Here is a 17644-nt window from a genome sequence, read left to right on the forward strand (position 1 = left end):
TAATTGGTGGTTCAGTGAAATAAAATGACTTATTGAACTTTGAATGTTACACTCTGATAATATGCTTTAGAGTGAATAATAAAGATCTTATTCTTAGTTATTGGTTTGCTTGAATCTTATAATCCAATAATGAAACACAGGAAATGCAAATGAATGAAGGTGATTGGAGACACAAGATGATATAAGCAAAGAAAATTCAGTAATGCATTACTATTAGTTATTGATCCAGCATGCTAAAAATTATCGTTGGTGCACATACCTTTCAAAGGTTAGTTTTGACAGAGATCGCAAGTCTTACTTGTTACACAGAGATCCAAACAACTTTACAAGGAGACAGGAGAGCAGCGTTCAGTGATCAGCGAGGTTACCGACTCTGGCGTGCTGCGCAGTAGAATCACTGTGAGCGGAGATGACGTCAGCTGATGGAGGAGCGTCTGTTCACAGTCTGTCTCGGAAAAGAGCTGCAGTAACTGTTAGCTTGTCGGAAGCAAAAGGTTAAGCTTCCACAAAAGTATAAATTAAACAAATTATGTTATTCTGAATTATGCCCACAAGATATAGGCAAATGTTAGATGAATCCTAATCTTAGGTTTTAGAGTTCAGGTTAGTTTAAGATCAATATAAAAAGAAGTTTAGAGAGACTAAGTGGTAGTCACCTAACACACTTTAATAATCAATAGTGAAAAAGGGTGTGTGTACAAGCGCTAAGGTAATCCCCAAGCTGTATCCAAACAGAGATCCTAACCAACCTCCAAAAACACTTTTTTGGATTATATTTTATATTTTATTTTTTATTTTTTATGTTATTGCATATTGTGTATTTTATTTTTTATGTTATTGCATATTGTGTATTTTATTTAATTATATCTTAACCTCACTGGATTAAGTAGCTAGCATTTTTATATCCATTTGCACTCACTCACTATTTGATTGTATCTATACAATTATTTTGCTACCCCCTTTTTTTGCACTGCAGTGCATTTTTCTATTTTTTGGAACACTATTTTTGTAACACTAATTTTGAACACTATTGTTTGTATTATTGTTTATTAGTTTTTTGCTTGATGCACTTGCTACAGTTGTACTTAGGCTAATTCTGTTTTATCAGTATACACTCTTATTCTGGTGTACCACTCACACTGATCACCTGTTATTACCTTTGTTTTTATTGTAATTATCAGCTTTGGCCCTTTGAGCCTCTTCTGTAAGATATTCCTGTATTTGTAATTTTATTTATATGTGCTTTTTACATTTTTTATATATAGTCTTTTATTACTGATGCTTTTTAGCATGGTTCATTAAATAATCTTCTTTTATCTCTCTGTGAGTATATTTATCCCTTGGCCTCTTGTTGGCGCTGTATTCACTTCTTACTACTTACACTTTAATAATCAAGCAATGACTCCTGGGAAAAGGTGGACTTAAATAGGATTCAATTTGGGGAGGAGATCTGGTGTCAAAGGTGTAGTGACAAACCAAATGCTGACACTGCTACAGCAGTGGCTGCAACAATACCTAATTTTTCAGGCATGTGTACATGCCTAATTTTTCTGGCCTCTGGTGCTGCACTGTGGCTTCAGCAAACCAAACAAAGAAAAAGCACATAACAGGGATTAAACTGATAGGAATAGTACTACTTAACACACCACTCCTATCTGGTGTCACATTAGATTGCACGCGCAGTGCCCCAAATTTGAAGTAGGAGGTTCCAACCAAGCATCTTTTTCCATCTCCCGGTCCCTAAAATCAATGCCATATACACGTCCCCTGATAGGGGACGTAACAGGGATTAAACTGATAAGAATAGAACTACTTAACACACCACTCCTATCTGGTGGCACATTAGATTGCACGCGCAGTACCCCAAATTTGAAGTAGGAGGACTAGGACTGACCAAGCATCTTTTTCCATCTCCCGGTTCCTAAAATCGATGCCATATACACGTCCCCTGATAGGGGACGTAAAAGGGATTAAACTGATAAGAATAGTACTACTTAACACACCACTCCTATCTGGTGGCACATTAGATTGCACGCGCAGTGCCCCAAACTTGAAGTAGGAGGACCGACCAAGCATCTTTTTCCATCTCCCGGTTCCTAAAATCGATGCCATATACACATCCCCTCATAGGGGACGTAACAGGGATTAAACTGATAGGAATAGTACTACTTAACACACCTTATAATAACGCAGAGAGAGGCAATGCAGAGAAAGGAGTCTGAAGAAGAGGAGTCAGAGGAGGAAGGTGGCTTTGAGGAGGTGGAAGACCAAACACAGCAGGCGTCCCAGGGGGCTTGTTGTCACCTTTCGGGGACCCTTGGTGTTGTACGTGGCTGGGTGGAGGAAGAGACCTTCAATGACATCAGTGAGGACAAGGAACGGCTAGCTTGGTATCCAACCTTGTGCAAATGGGGAGTTTGCGGTTGTGCAAATGGACTGTTTGCGGTTGTTTGCAGTGCGTTAAACGGAGAGTTTGGTCTGTCACTGTGAAGCGGGCATAACCCTTACACTACCTGATCAATACAACATCATACCTGATGTTTTAAAGCACGTTATTCCAAACAATTTAGGAATGTTAAGTGATTTATGCCCTTTATGGATTAAAACCAGACTCTGCATCAACTATGTAATTTTCCATGGGAGTTTTGCCATGGATCCCCCTCCGGCATGCCACAGTCCAGGTGTTAGTCCCCTTGAAACAACTTTTCCATCACTATTGTGGCCAGAAAGAGTCCCTGTGGGTTTTAAAATTTGCCTGCCTATTGAAGTCTATGGCGGTTCACCCGGTTCGCCTGTTCGCGAACATTTGCGGAAGTTTGCGTTCGCCGCTCGCTAACGCAAAATTTTAGGTTCGCGACATGACTACACATAAATATATATGTATATATTCATATAATCCATTAACAAAACAAATAGCAGATGACGGTATTAAGCTGAGTTAAGAATTTTGATGTTTTTAAAACTATACTTGACAATTTGATACGTAATATAACCCTGCAAAGACATTATCATGATACACCTAAAATAGGGGACAACCTTACTATTTTTAGCGATGGGTATCATGGTTTATCAGATAAGCATGATAGAATATCATTTAGAGAGGTTTGTGATTCAGTGACACTGGAGCATCTTCCCAGAGAAGGGCTTTGTCAACATAACTCTGATTCTTCAAATGCATTCAGTTGATTCAGAAATCCTTCCGAATTTTACCCTATACGCAGCAGGGGGCAGACAATGGAAACATTTTTCAAAAGAGTTGAGAGGGATCTTATTGAATTAAATACTATTAACAAACATGTCAAACCTAATCTGACGAAACTTGAAAAAGCAGCTTTGGAGGAACTTATGAGCAGAGAGGACATAGTGATCCGTTCAGTGGATAAAGGAGGCTCTATAGTCATTATGAATAGATCCGATTACATAAATGAGGCTTTGCGCCAACTGCTCGATGCAGATAACTATGCCTCTCTGCCCTCGGACCCCACTCGTGCTTTTCAAAGGGAACTTTTAAGTATCTTGAACAATGGTTTGGAGAATGGGCACTTTTATCAGAAAACCTTTGAGTTTTTATGTGTGGACAACCCTGTAGTGCCCACTTTCCACCATCTGCCCAAGATACACAAATCCCTTAGTTGCGTCAAAGGACGCCCGATAGTCAGCGAGATCTGTTCCTTATTAGAACATGTATCCCAATGATTTGACAGTATTCTCCAACCTTTTTTTACCTCCCTCTATAGTCACTTGAGCGACACTAAAAGTGTTTATACACCTTTTAGAAGATATGAAATGGGAATATAATTCCTTTAAATGGGCCACTATTGATGTGGTGGCTCTTTATTCTTCTATCCCCCATCAAGAGGGTTTAGAAGCCATAGCTTTCTTCCTGAAGCATTACTCTTATTATTCTGATGAATTTCAAAAGTATATTTTGAGGATTTTACGATATTTGCTAACCCATAATTACTTTAATTTTTAGGGGGATTTCTATCTCCAGCGATGTGGGACAGCGATGGGGGCTAAATTTGCCCCCTCATACGCCAACCAATTTATGGGTTGGTGAGAGCTGTCCCACGTCTATGGAGATGGAAATCCCTTGAGACATTTAACCCATTATTACGGACGCTACATAGATGATTTGCTACTGATTTGGTTAGGTACTGCGTCCGAATTTACTGAATTTGTTAAATACTTGAATCTCAGCAGGATTGGTCTACAATTTACTAGTGAATTGAGAAGCAATACTATTGACTTCCTTGACATCACATTAATTGGAACAGTAGAAGGGAGGATTGTTACTAATATGTTTAGGAAACCGACAGCAGGCAATGCTCTTCTACATGCAAAGAGCTGCCACCCTAGGCATGTCTCATTTGCTGTGGCCAACGGCCAATTTATAAGGGTTAAGAGGAACTACACATTGACTGATACATGTACTGAACAGTATAAAGACCTCAAACGGAGACTCAAAGAAAGGGGATATCCTGACAAAGTCATTAAAAAAGCTGAATAACAAGTGGCCAATATAGATAGATCTAATCTTGTCCAGACATGTGCCAACACTAGACAGGAGTTTAAAGGTGTCCCATTTGTAATGGAATATAGCAATACGTATACTGACATCTGCAAGATCATTAACAAATCACTTTGCTTTTTTGGCTGCAGATGACAAATTGGAAAACTGTGTCTCTAATGGGCTACGATGCTCTTACAGAAGAACTAAAACGTTTGGTAACGTCTTATTCCCCTCTACCTTACCTGACCTAAAAAGACCTGTTAGCTCCTGGCTAAATCATAAAGGACTTTATAGATGCCTACAGAAGTGTAGAGTATGTGAATTTATCTTAGCCTCAGACAGATTTAAGTCTGAGGCAACGGGAGAGATTTTCCCTATTGAGAGTTGCCTGAAAAGCACTTTAATGTACGTTATTTATGTCCTTACTTGTGTCGCCTGTCACCTTCAATATGCAGGTCTCACCACTAATGAGGTAAAGGTGCGCATCAGAAATCATTTGTCCACTATACAAGCTGGTGAAGCGACTACATCCCTTGTGCAACATTTTGCAGGATGCCACCATAAAAGCATTTCTACTTTTAGGTGGCAGGTGATAGAAAGGGTTACATGCCCCCCTAGGGGGGGTATCGGAATAGGTTACTTCAGAAGAGGGAGATGTGGTGGATTTTTTATTTTTTTATTTTTTATAACATTTATTTATTTCCAACACAGAGTACAATCCAATAAAGATCCCACCTTTACATACCCTGCAGGGTCAGGTGTAACAGCAATAGAAAAGCATAAAACAAACAAACGAAAAATACATTTTTCATAGATACATTGATTAGCTGGAAAAAATGTACTCTCAAATAGCATAATTTGTACAAAATGTTGGCTTTTTCTTTTCTTTTTTTTTCCTTTTTCAAAACAAATTAGAACAATATTGATCATACCCACATACTACCTATTCATACACACATACAACCCAAAAAGAGAAAAGAGAAAAAAAAAAAAAAAAAAAAAAAAAAAAAAAGGGGGGGGGGGGAGGGGGGAGGGAAAGGGAGAGGGGAAAAGGGAGCTCTCAAAATCCTCTCTCACTAATTTAAGTCTGTGACTAAATCTATGTCCCCTAAACTTAGCCTTATATTTCTCTATAATTAGTTATCCATGTATGTGGGAAAAGATCTAAAGCTACAAAGTCCATAAAAGAGCTTGAAGACAAGAATGGCATCAAAATAACTTTTTGTATCGCTAAGGGGTATGTTTTGATAATCGGGAGCCAGCCTGCTATGAAAATTTTTATTCTCTTTTCTGATATAGTTTCTAGATGGACTGACTCATGTATGATTTGAGTTTGAATCTCTTGTAAAATCTGCGAAAATCCAGGAGCTGAAGTGTCCTTCCAATGTTTAAGAATTTGGTGTCTAACAGCTAGTATGATGTTATTTAAAGTATGAGCATAAAAGCCCCTATTACTGGGAACATCTAACCAGATTATCTCATCAAGTGACAGGATAATAGTTGATTTATATTGTAAATTAAACCAATATTCTACCTTACGCCATAGTTGTATAATTTTTGGGCAATACCAGAACATATGTAAAATATCAGCCTTCGATTTGTTGCATCGGGGACAATTCCCGTTGCAAGTAGAATAAAACTTAGCTAATCTTAACGGGGAAATATAGTAATTATTAATAAGTTTTAGATGAGATTCTCTCCAACTCCTAGGAATTTCACATTTTTTTACATTTATCAAACTACGTTGAATTTTACCAAAATCAATTGAAGGAAAAAAGGGAGTCCAAGATAGTATCAATTTATTTGACAGGATTAATGCTTGTTTAGAAAGCATAATATCATATAAAAGAGAGATGGACGGGTTTTCTAATGCAAATTTTTGAAGACATAGATTGATATCCGACCATGCATTCAATTTACTCATATCCCACTTACATGAATTAATAAAATGACGGACCTGTAAATAAGCAAAAAAGTTGGAACTAGGTAGCTGAAAATGTTGAGAAAGAATCCCAAAGGAAATTAGTTGCCCATCTTGCGGCAAAATCTGACAAATATATTTAAGCTCTTTTTCAGCCCACTCTCTAAAAACTATTTGTTTAAGCCCGGGAGAGAATTGAGGATTTCCTCTGATCGGTAAAAATACCGAAAATGAGTAATCTACTTCCAAGCTTATACAACACTTCTGCCAAGCCGCGACAATGTTTCTAATGGAAATTAGCGAGAGTATCTGTATTGGTAAAAGATGAATAGGACAATGTAATATCGCTTTCAGGGCACAAGGAGAAACCATATAAGTCTCCATCTCTATAGACGACACTAATTATTTCTCCACAATCCAATCCATCGCCGTTTTGGCTAGACAAGCCCAATTATATAATTTAAAGTTGGGAAAAGCAAGGCCTGCTGCTTCAAAGCATTGCATAAGTCTATCTAAAGAAATACGTGGTTTCCTGTTGTTCCAAATAAATTTGGAACAGCAGGAATATAGTCTACGCAGATCCTTGTTAAGAATAAATAGTGGAAGATTCTGAAGAGGGTAAAGTAGACGAGGGAAAATGAATGTCTTTATTAGATTTACACGGGCCGTGATAGATAGTGGAAATGTCATCCATAACTCCAAATCTGATATGACTTTAAGAAATAATGGTGAAAAGTTCAACCGATACCAATTTTTCGGATTTTTATGAAGTACTATACCTAAATAAGTTATTGCCTCAACCTCTTTAAATGGATGGTCTTGTAGGCTATTCCTAGATTTATTAATCCACATGAGTTCACTTTTATTAAAGTTTATTTTATAACCCGCAAACGAACTGAACTCATCTAGACATTGTAATGTGGTTGGAATTGAATGAGCGGAGTTTTTTAAGAATACCAATAGATCGTCTGCATACAGCAGGATCTTAAGAATATAGGAGCCCATACTGATTCCCTCTAACACATTTCTTAGGCGAATAGCTAAGGGTTCTAGTGCCAAGTTAAATAAGAGAGGGGACAACGGGCAACCCTGCCTTGTTCCCCGTCCTAAAGTGATTTTTTGAGATAGCTGGCCATTCACAATAAGAAAGGAAATTGGATTTCTATAGACTTTTTGAATAAATTGTAAGAATTGATTCTTAAAGCCAAATTCCTGTAGTACTCTAACTAAATGGGCCCAGGATATAGCATCGAATGCTTTTTCAGCATCTAAGGAAAGAATCGCACAATCATTTATCCAATTCTTTTTTCCTTTCTCATTTAAAAAATGAGAATAATCCAGAAAAGTCACTATTTTCCTTACATTCTTAATAGAAGTCCTAGATCTAATAAAACCGGTTTGATCTGTATGGATAATGTTATCCAGCAATGAGGAGAGCCTGTCAGATATAATAGCCATCAAAATTTTATAATCTGTGTTCAACACAGATATGGGCCTGTAAGAGGCTGGTTCTTCCGGATTTTTACCCTTTTTAAGAATTAACGTAATGTTGGCGGCTAAAAAGTAAGAAGAGATGGAGCTATCTGACTGGAAGTAGCTATTAAACAACCTTTCCAATGTAGGAATGATTTCCGGGGCTAGTATCCTATAAAATTCTATCGGGAGGGAATCTGGGCCGGGGGCCTTATTTAGTCGCATCTTATCTATCATTTTTTTTATTTCATCTGCCTCGATTGGAGCATTAAGCAATATCAAATCCTCTTCCTGAACTTGCGGTAGCTTTATATTTGACCAAAATCTCTCTTGTATATATACATTACTATCCTGCTTCGAATATAGTTTCTGATAATAGGAGAACAGAATTCTGCTAATTTCCATTGATTCTGTATGGCATACACCATCTTCTTTCATAGTTAGAATAAAATTCTTTTTCTTTCTATTTTTTATTAATTTTGCTAGGTATTTAGTTGAATCTCCATAAAGACTTCTAAATTGGCTATTGAGTTTTGATTCTTCAATATGGGATTTCTGGTCTAAAAAAACATCTCTTTCTCTTCTCGCCTCCTGATATTTATTCCACTTACTTATAGAACGCTCCTCAAAAAATTTTCTGTAAGCATTTCTAACACTATTAGAAAGCTGAAGTTCTCGAGCCCTAGCCTTTTTCTTACTATTTATTAGATAACTCATAATTTCACCTCGTAAGACAGCCTTGGCCGTCTCCCAGAAAGTCTCAATTCTATCAGCCGAGAAGAAAGCAATATTATGTGTACAGTAGTCCCTCCATTTCTGCTTAAGCCAATTAGAAAATCTGGGACTATTCAAAAGATATCGTGGAAAATATAAAAATTGCGTTCTTTTCGAGAAACTAGATGAAGAGGGAAGAGTGAGATGAACTATTGCATGATCGGATATCAATATGTCACCAATTCCCGGATTAGTTTGAACAATTGAAAGAGTCTCAGATATTAAAAACAAATCGATCCTAGAAAAAGTTCTATGGGCTCTCGATTCACAAGTAAATGTCAAGGAATCAGGGTGTTTAACTCTCCAGATATCGACCAGTTTCAACTTTGTGCAAAATGTTCTAAAATATTTGGCAGTTTTCTTATACTCTTTAGCATCTGTATTGCAGAACCTGTCTAATTCTGGAAAAAGTGTCATATTGAAATCCCCTGCTAAGATAAGTTTTTCCCCCACGAAGGGAAAGATCTTAATTTTTATTTTTTCCCAAAAACTTTTACTATTTTTATTGGGCCCATATACATTACATAAGACATATACTGCTTGATTGATTTGAATTTGGAGTATGATATATCTTGCCTCTTGATCTTTCTCTATATGTAAAATTTTGTAGTCAAGGTCTTTATGCAATAAAAACGCTACTCCACATTTCCTGTCTATACTTGCCGCGGCAACAACTTCACCCACCCATTTAATTTTGAGTTTTGCAGCTTCTATATCGGTAAGATGGGTTTCTTGAATATAGGCAATATCTGGTCTCTTCTTAGCAAGAGTTTTAATTATAAGCTTTCTCTTCTTAGGGGAAGATATACCTCCTACATTCCAAGAACATAAATTTAATCCAGTCATTTCATCCTAAAAAGATCTTTTAACTCAATCATTCCTACTTTCCCAAGGATGAAACATAGCCGAGAGAGAGAAGAGAGAGAGAGAAGGGACAAAACAAAAAAAAAAAAAAAAAAAAAGGGGGGGGGGGAGGAAAGGCAAAAAATTTTTAAAAATAATTAAAATGACATAACATCTACCAACACACACCCCATTCATCCACATATATACCACAAATAGCCTGGCGAACATTAATCTATTCATAATAAAGCATAACTTGGCTGTATCAATTTTCATTTTATAATTTTTGAATAAGCCACCCCTCATACTATATTCACATGAAGGTTTTAAATTTCACATATACCAAACAAACGTCCTTAAGATCTTCAAAAAGTACAATTCTTATGTCTCTTAATTAGCACCCTGCAAGTATGAATAGCAAATTATCAGGTTTCCCCTTTTCACTTCGGCTTTTATCCTTTTCGTTTTCCTCCAGACTTTAACTTTCCCTTTAGAAAGACAGAGAAAGTGAAGTAGGCCGTTTGTAGGATTTTTGCCTCAACAGCCAGCTAAAGTTAGTAAGGCCACCTTATAGGAGAACACCTATATACCAAATATAAGGAGTAGGGTGACCTGAGTAAATATATGAACAGCGTATCCGACATAGAGCATAATACACAGTAATCTCTTTAAAGGTTAACTGACTCTCTTCAGACCAGCCGGTCTAGCAAAGTTAATGACAAACAAAGGCAGATACAGTAGTGATACTTGCGGCAGCAACAATTTCTAGAGGCTCCCCGTCGGTTTGGTGCTGGCACTCGGATTATCCCAAAGCGGCTGTGTTTGCTCCCAGCAAACCCAAGGAACCCGGTCCACCGCCTTGACTCAGCAGCCCAGCTCCCGATGAGGTTGGTCGGCCCAGCACGGATCCCTCCGCGAAGCGACGAACCTCCTCACCGGCACTAGCTTTTCCTCCGGCTTCCTGTCAGGCACTGCAGGAAGCTGTCCGTGGCGTGTCGGGTCCTTGTCCTCCGTACAGCAACCAGCTACCACACACTGGTTCCGGAACTCTAACAGCCAGGTAGGGGGTATTTAGGATATTTAATTACCCCAGGATGTTGCCGCTTAGCTTTGTGCCTTCTGCCAGGTACTCATTCAGCACACATTCAGTCCAATAAAAGATAGGGACTTTTCCAGCTTCTCTACAACCAGGGCCTCCTGGCTGCGAGTATTACCACACTGATATCCCCACTAGGTTGCTGGGGTAAGTGGTTAGAAAGCTCGGGTAAGATTTTTTCAGCGGTGCTTGGTCACCGCACAGCTCTGGAGCATGCTGTTCTCAAGCTCCACCCCAAACGGAAGTCCCTCGTGGTGGATTTTTAAGCTCCAGACTAGAGTTCCTACTGGTTTGAATTCTGAATATAATTTAATCAATTATTTGCAATATGAATGCCATCATCCTATATGTTCTTCTATATCTCCTTCTTTTAAACAGACTCCTCTCTTTTAAACACCTTTGGATTCCTGGACTTTATTATTTATTACTCAAGTCCTATGCCCACTATTGTATTATTGGTTATTGATAATAACCTGTCATGTGTACATATGTATATAAGTATAAGTGTAATTTTTTTATAAGATATTTTTATATTGCTTTATCTAGGGGTCTCATGATCACTTATATATAGTGGAGTAAAAATATTTTGGCACAATGAATGTGTAATATCGCATATGCAGCATATATCTGTGGAATGATTGAATTTTCATGTCACTCCCTCACCTTTTGCTTTTTTCAATTAGTGAGTGTACATATGTGCTCATAGACATTCATCTATGAATACATCTTTATTAGATTATAACTTGATAATTTGTATACCTAGAGTTCCCATCTCAGTCAATCTAAATATGTTTATTGTCTGTTTCGATGTATTAACACATGATAATGAAATGGGCTGAGACCTGCACAAAAGTATTGCAGAGTTCTATTTCAATATGCATCATTCTGCATATGATGTGTCAAGCACTTCATTTACTTACATAGGTTCAATGGGATCTATTACATTTAAATTCATGTTTGTAATGACTCTTCTTTGTTATTGTTGTTACTATAATCTAATTATTCCTTACTTTGTTTATGCAAATGTTTAGTCCTTATTTAAAGTCCCTTTAGTGATTCTAGGCATTGTGAGTAATTGCCCTAGGGCACTATTAATGTATACACACTTAATAGCATCACTTTACAAAGCTTTGATTTTAACCTATCAGAAGCATTCCTGTTGCTTTTAAAGGATTACTTTCTGTTATAATTTTTAAGCTAAACAACTAACATATTAAAGTTAATAAACATTAATTAAAACCTACTGACATATTTTCTCCAAAACGAAGTTTCATAACGTTCTAAAAGTTATATCTTTTATTCGCCGATGATGTCACGTTATCCTGCCCACTATTTTCAGCACTGAGTGTTCAAAATACTTAAACCAATAACTTTGTGTTTAAAGGGCCATTTTGAAACCTAGGTATTGTAAACGGATTGGTACAGAGCAAAGGATACCCACGGAGTGGGTTTGGAAAACAATAAAATTTGCAGACAAGATTTCTGATATACGGTAGAGATATGTTAATGAAATGCTATTGATAAAAAGCGTATTTGGGGTAGTTAGTTAGAAACAGGCATAGAAAATATTTACTTACAGTGGCCCTTTAATGGTGTACAGGTGCCTTATCCATTAGCTATTATTACCATCTTAGGGCCGAAAGATATCAGCGGATATCCTGTAACCTGATGATTGTGTGATCCATGGATGCCTTTTAACTCAGCTATTTAATAAAGAAGAAAATTTCAATACCGTCATCTACTATTTGTTTTGTTTTGGATTATCTTCATACCGGGCAGCAGAGACGGCAGTTTGAGCCCTTGGGTCCCTTGGCAGCAGTTGATTCCTCACGGCAGGAGTACAGTGTTAAGCCAATTGGATGAGCGGAGTCATGTGACATTCCACGCTTATCAGTACGCCCCCTCCTGCAAAGCGGGATGCCGGATCGCTTGGGGTGAGAAGAGGCTCCACGAGAGTTTGGCATGACCAGGTGCAACGAGGAAAGGGTCTGGACCGGTGGCAGTGAGTGTGGGTCTACATGACCGCTTAAATATTGTCTATCTCATCACCGCTATATCTAATTACCGGAGCTCACAAGCGGATCATTTGTTTGGTCCCTCCTCACTGGTCAGTTGCATTGCTGGCGTGTATAGGGGGAAGTCGAAGCATTACACCGCTTGGGGTCACGGAGAGTTTGTTACCCATTCACTGCCATTGTGACTTTTTCTATAGTTTATTATGTATTTCCTTTGCAAAGTCTAATTTGGAATACAGTCCTAGAAAAGAACAGTGAACTTTTTTCTTGTTATATATATTTATATAAATATATTTATATATGCTGCACATCGATGCGTGACTTACCCCTTTTTCGTGAGCATAATGCTTTTGTGCAACTCGCGTTCGCATTGCACCTCACTTGTAATCAGTGTTCCCTCTAAGGCCAGTTTTGTGAGCGACCCAGCAGTGAAACAGTTAATTAGAGCATTTAGCAAACAGTACACAATGCAGACTGCAAGGTGCAGTTCCCTTATTAACTGTTTCGTTGCTTCACAAGACTGGCCTTAGAGGGAACACTGCTTGTAATACCAGCGCACATTTACCTGCACTGGTATTACTAAGTTGAGTGCAAATATTAAAGAGACAAGTGTATATGCAAATATATACAGTAAAGCGCTAAGAGAACACCCCAATGTGTATAATACAACAACTACAAATCATACAATGTATAGGTACATAAACTTTTGTAAGATAGTAGGTAAATCACAAATAATGCACAGGTGGCTGGTATATATTCAACCAAATACAGGTACTTACAAATCAAAGTCCGTAAATATGGTTAAGTTAATGCAGGGTAATTTGATACTCTCAGAGTTCACAGTGAAAAATACAGTCCCGCAGCTCCTCTAGGTAAACTTCCAAGGTTCCCACGTAGCTGTACAAAAAAGAAAAAGAGAGAGGAGCGCCGACTCAAATGTAGGGTAAAACAGTTTATTATTACAAAAACAGTGACTCAAACACACTCACAAGATATATTTGGGTATAGTTCATATCAAGGCCGACTGCCGTATATATCCCCCTGATATCCGTTCAGGATCTTTCCAAAGTTGTAGGATGTGGTATCAGGGTATCCGTCTCTCATGCTGTGTGTTCCGTCCTTTCAATACCGCTCTGCAGTCGCGGGTAGTGACGTCATTAGAAAGTTCAGCGTGGAGTCTCGGTTGTTAGGAGTAGAATGATACGCTACGGATCCCTTGTGGGACAAAAAGGTAGCGAACTGGGGTATTACTTCAACGCGTTTTGTCCCGATCGACGGGACTTTATCAAGAATACTGAAGCTGCTCAATTTGGACCTTTTTATACCGGAAGTTTAACTAGTAATAGTCCGGTTCAGAATTAATGTCAGTCCAAGTAAAGTATAAAAGTTCGCTAGTAATTGCAATGCTCTTATTAAGATGCCACATTACTATCAATTAGGGTATATAAGATGTTAAAAACAACATATCGATGTAATAAAGAATGACAAAAGAAAAATACATATTATAAATGCCACCTAGCAAAGGCTAATTCATACATTATAAATATTAAAAGAACCCATATATTAGGTGCAAGTTAAAAACGTATATAAAATCCATTGATTAATAAAACAATACATACCTATAGTTCCTATGTTATTCACTCGTTAAATCAAAATTTATAATAAGTCTCATAAATTTATATTTCAATATGATGTCTAAAAGCTCGCTGAAAAGAAAAAAATAATCAATGAAAATCAAAAATAATAATATATGTCATTACATACAATAGTAAAAATTATATGTCTGGGGTATGTAAAATATAAATACAATCCATTAAAATGTAAAAAGATAATTTCAAGATAAAACATGTATAAAAACTAATAATTCATAAAAAGGCTTGTATATCTAATTCAATGTTTAACCCTTTTGGTTCTAAACAATCTAAAGTTTTAATCCAATAGGTTTCCCTTTGTCTTAATTTTAACAACCTATTGGTGTCCCATTTGTCTGGTGCTACCCATTTGATAACTTTTATACTAAGATCTTTAGGGTTCTGATTGTGGCAAATTTTAAAATGGTACGAGACACTGTGGTTATCAAATCCTGATTCTATATTTTTTACATGTTCTCTGAGTCTGTATTTGATTTTTCTTTTTGTCCTACCTATATAAATTTTTCCACATTTACAGCTTAATTGATAAACAACTTAAGTGGTATGGCAAGTGCATCTAAATTTACACTTATATGTCTGTTTGCCATTATAGTTGGTAAAGGTAGTATGGTTACTATCAATTAGAGGGCACATAATACATTCTGAGACTTTGCATGGATACAGGCCTACATTGCTACCACACCAACTAGTTAATGTACCATTTGATGTTTTGTGTCTAAGTTTAGTAGGTGCTTAATAGTTTTTAAGATCTTTATTCTTCCTAAAGATAACTTCAGGTTTATCACTTAATACCCTTTGTAACACAGGGTCAAGTTTTAAAACATTCCAATGTTTATTGATTATCTTTTTAATCTGATAATGTTGATTATTATACCTTGTAATAAATTTGACAGATCCCTCCTTAGTATTATTTCTAAAGGTCTTTATATCTTTATTCCCTTTTTGATTCGTAATGAGAGCTTTTCTGTCCATATTCAGGGCCTTAGTTTTAGCAATTTCAAGTGATTCTCTATTATAACCTTTCTCTAAAAATGTATCTGTTAGAAAATCTGCTTCTATTTTGTAGTCTTCTATATATGTACAATTGCGTCTGATTCTCTGATATTGCCCTAGTGGAATATTGTTTTTCCACTGTTTATAGTGGCCACTTTTGGCATTTAGCAGACCGTTTCTATCTGTGGGTTTGCGGTATTTTTTTACACATACTTTATTAGTGTGAGTGTCACAATATATTACCAAATCTAAAAATGATATATATTCTAATGAGCTTTCATGTGTGAACTTCAAATTAAAAAGATTGCCATTGATATGAGAAATGAATTTTTCTATTTTATCTTTGGGGCCCTGCCATATTATTAAAATATCATCTATATATCTATAGTATTTAAAAATATTGTTTAAAAAGGGGTTATTGTTCCATATATAGCTGTTTTCAAATAGGGACATATAAATATTAGCGTACGATGGGGCAAAGGTAGTCCCCATCGCCGTTCTCTGTATCTGATGATAAAAAATCCCCTCAAATAAAAAATAGTTATGTGTTATGACAAATTGAACAGCATCCTCAATAAATTTTCGTTGCACTTCTGGTAGGTGGCTGTTACATAGTGTCTCTCTGATTGCTGCTATACCTTTTAAATGAGGGATACTGGTATATAATGCGGCTGCATCACAAGTAATCAATATATAATCTTCCTGCCATTCTAGGCCCTCCATCTTGTTGATAACATCAATCGTGTCTCTGAGATAGGCTCTAGAAGAAGTAACAATAGGTTTTAAAAAAGAATCCACATATTTGGATAAATTATCACATAAAGAGCCTATCCCAGAGACAATGGGTCTACCTGGAGGGTTGAGGGGATCCTTATGGATCTTGGGTAAGTGATAAAAACATGAAATTTTGGGGGCCACTTCATATAAAAATTGATATTCTTCTGTATTTAAAACCTTCATTGACTTGGCTTCATTTAAAAGTATAAATAATTCTTTCTTGAATTTCTCAGTTAGGTTAAAAAGTCAAAGGCAAATAAGTGTCTCTATCTGATAGTAGACGCTGTGCTTCTGCTAGATAGTCTCTACGGTTTTGCACCACTATACCGCCACCCTTATCGGCAGCTCTAAATATGATATCATTGTTTAAACTCAATGTTTTGAGGGCCATCCTTTCATCTTTAGAAAGATTATCATTATCTGGTCTCTTTTTGTTTATAGTTTTATTAGACAGTTCCTCAATATCTTGGCATGCTAGCCGATTGAATATTTTTATATACTCAGTTTGACTATGAATGGGATAAAATATAGATTGACGTTTCAATGGACAATGTTTCACAGCAAAGTCATCACTATCCTCATATAGTGATAGACCAGAAAGATTGAGATCTGCTCCCAGTGTATTACCATCTATATTTTCTCCCTTACTTTCTAAGATCTGAATATCCTCATTACTTACATTATCTATATTTTCAGGTGTATTACTGTGTTTAGAGAAATATCTTTGTAATGTGACTTTTCTCACAAACTTTTGAATATCAATGTAAAGGTCAAAATAATTAGGAGTACTATTAGGGGAAAAATTTAAACCCTTAGTCAGTAGTCTTAATTCACTTGTAGAGAAGCTTTTGTTGGATAGATTAAAAATCATCTTGCTATTGACCTCTAGTATCCTCTCTCTTTGTTTCTTTTTCCTTGATTTGGATCCTCCCCTATTTCCTCTTGGTCTAGTTCATCTATAGTTCTTTTGGGGTTTCTTTGGTTTAGGGGTTTGTTTAAAAAATTCTCCCTCCCTAGGTTGTGCCCTTCTGTATAGTACTGGTGTTGTGTCTGTTGTTTGTACTGTTGCTGTCCTAATTTTTGCCCCCCCCCCCCCCCTTGTTGTCTCCAGGGGGGTACCTCTAAAAAATGACGGTTATCTTGAATTTGAGAATCGGCTCGATTACTTGCTTTTGGTGTGTAATTGGATGCTTGGTTAAAATCATTTTTATTTTTATTTGAATTTTTTGGTTTAGCCCCTTCATATTGCCATCTAGGTGACTGTGGTTGTTTATCAAGGTTGAAAAACCTATTATGGGTAGGGACTTCCTGCCAAGCACTTTCCTCCCTGTATTGATAATTATTCCCTGAACCTCAATTAGGGTAATTCTGGGTTCTGTTGAAATTACCTTTTTGTTTATTTTTCATATGAAAATTAGGTTTGACCCAATCCCCTCTAGGAGTCTGATTTCCATAAATGTTAGTTTTACGTGGACCTGCAGATGTTCTAAAATTATTAGTACTATTAGGTATAGCAGGGAGTGGTTCCCTTGTCTGACTATGATGAGATTCAGATTGTGTAGCAATATTTGTCTCTTCCTGACCCCT

Source organism: Bombina bombina, chromosome 3 (assembly GCF_027579735.1).
Source record: "Bombina bombina isolate aBomBom1 chromosome 3, aBomBom1.pri, whole genome shotgun sequence".
Classification (NCBI taxonomy): domain Eukaryota; kingdom Metazoa; phylum Chordata; class Amphibia; order Anura; family Bombinatoridae; genus Bombina; species Bombina bombina.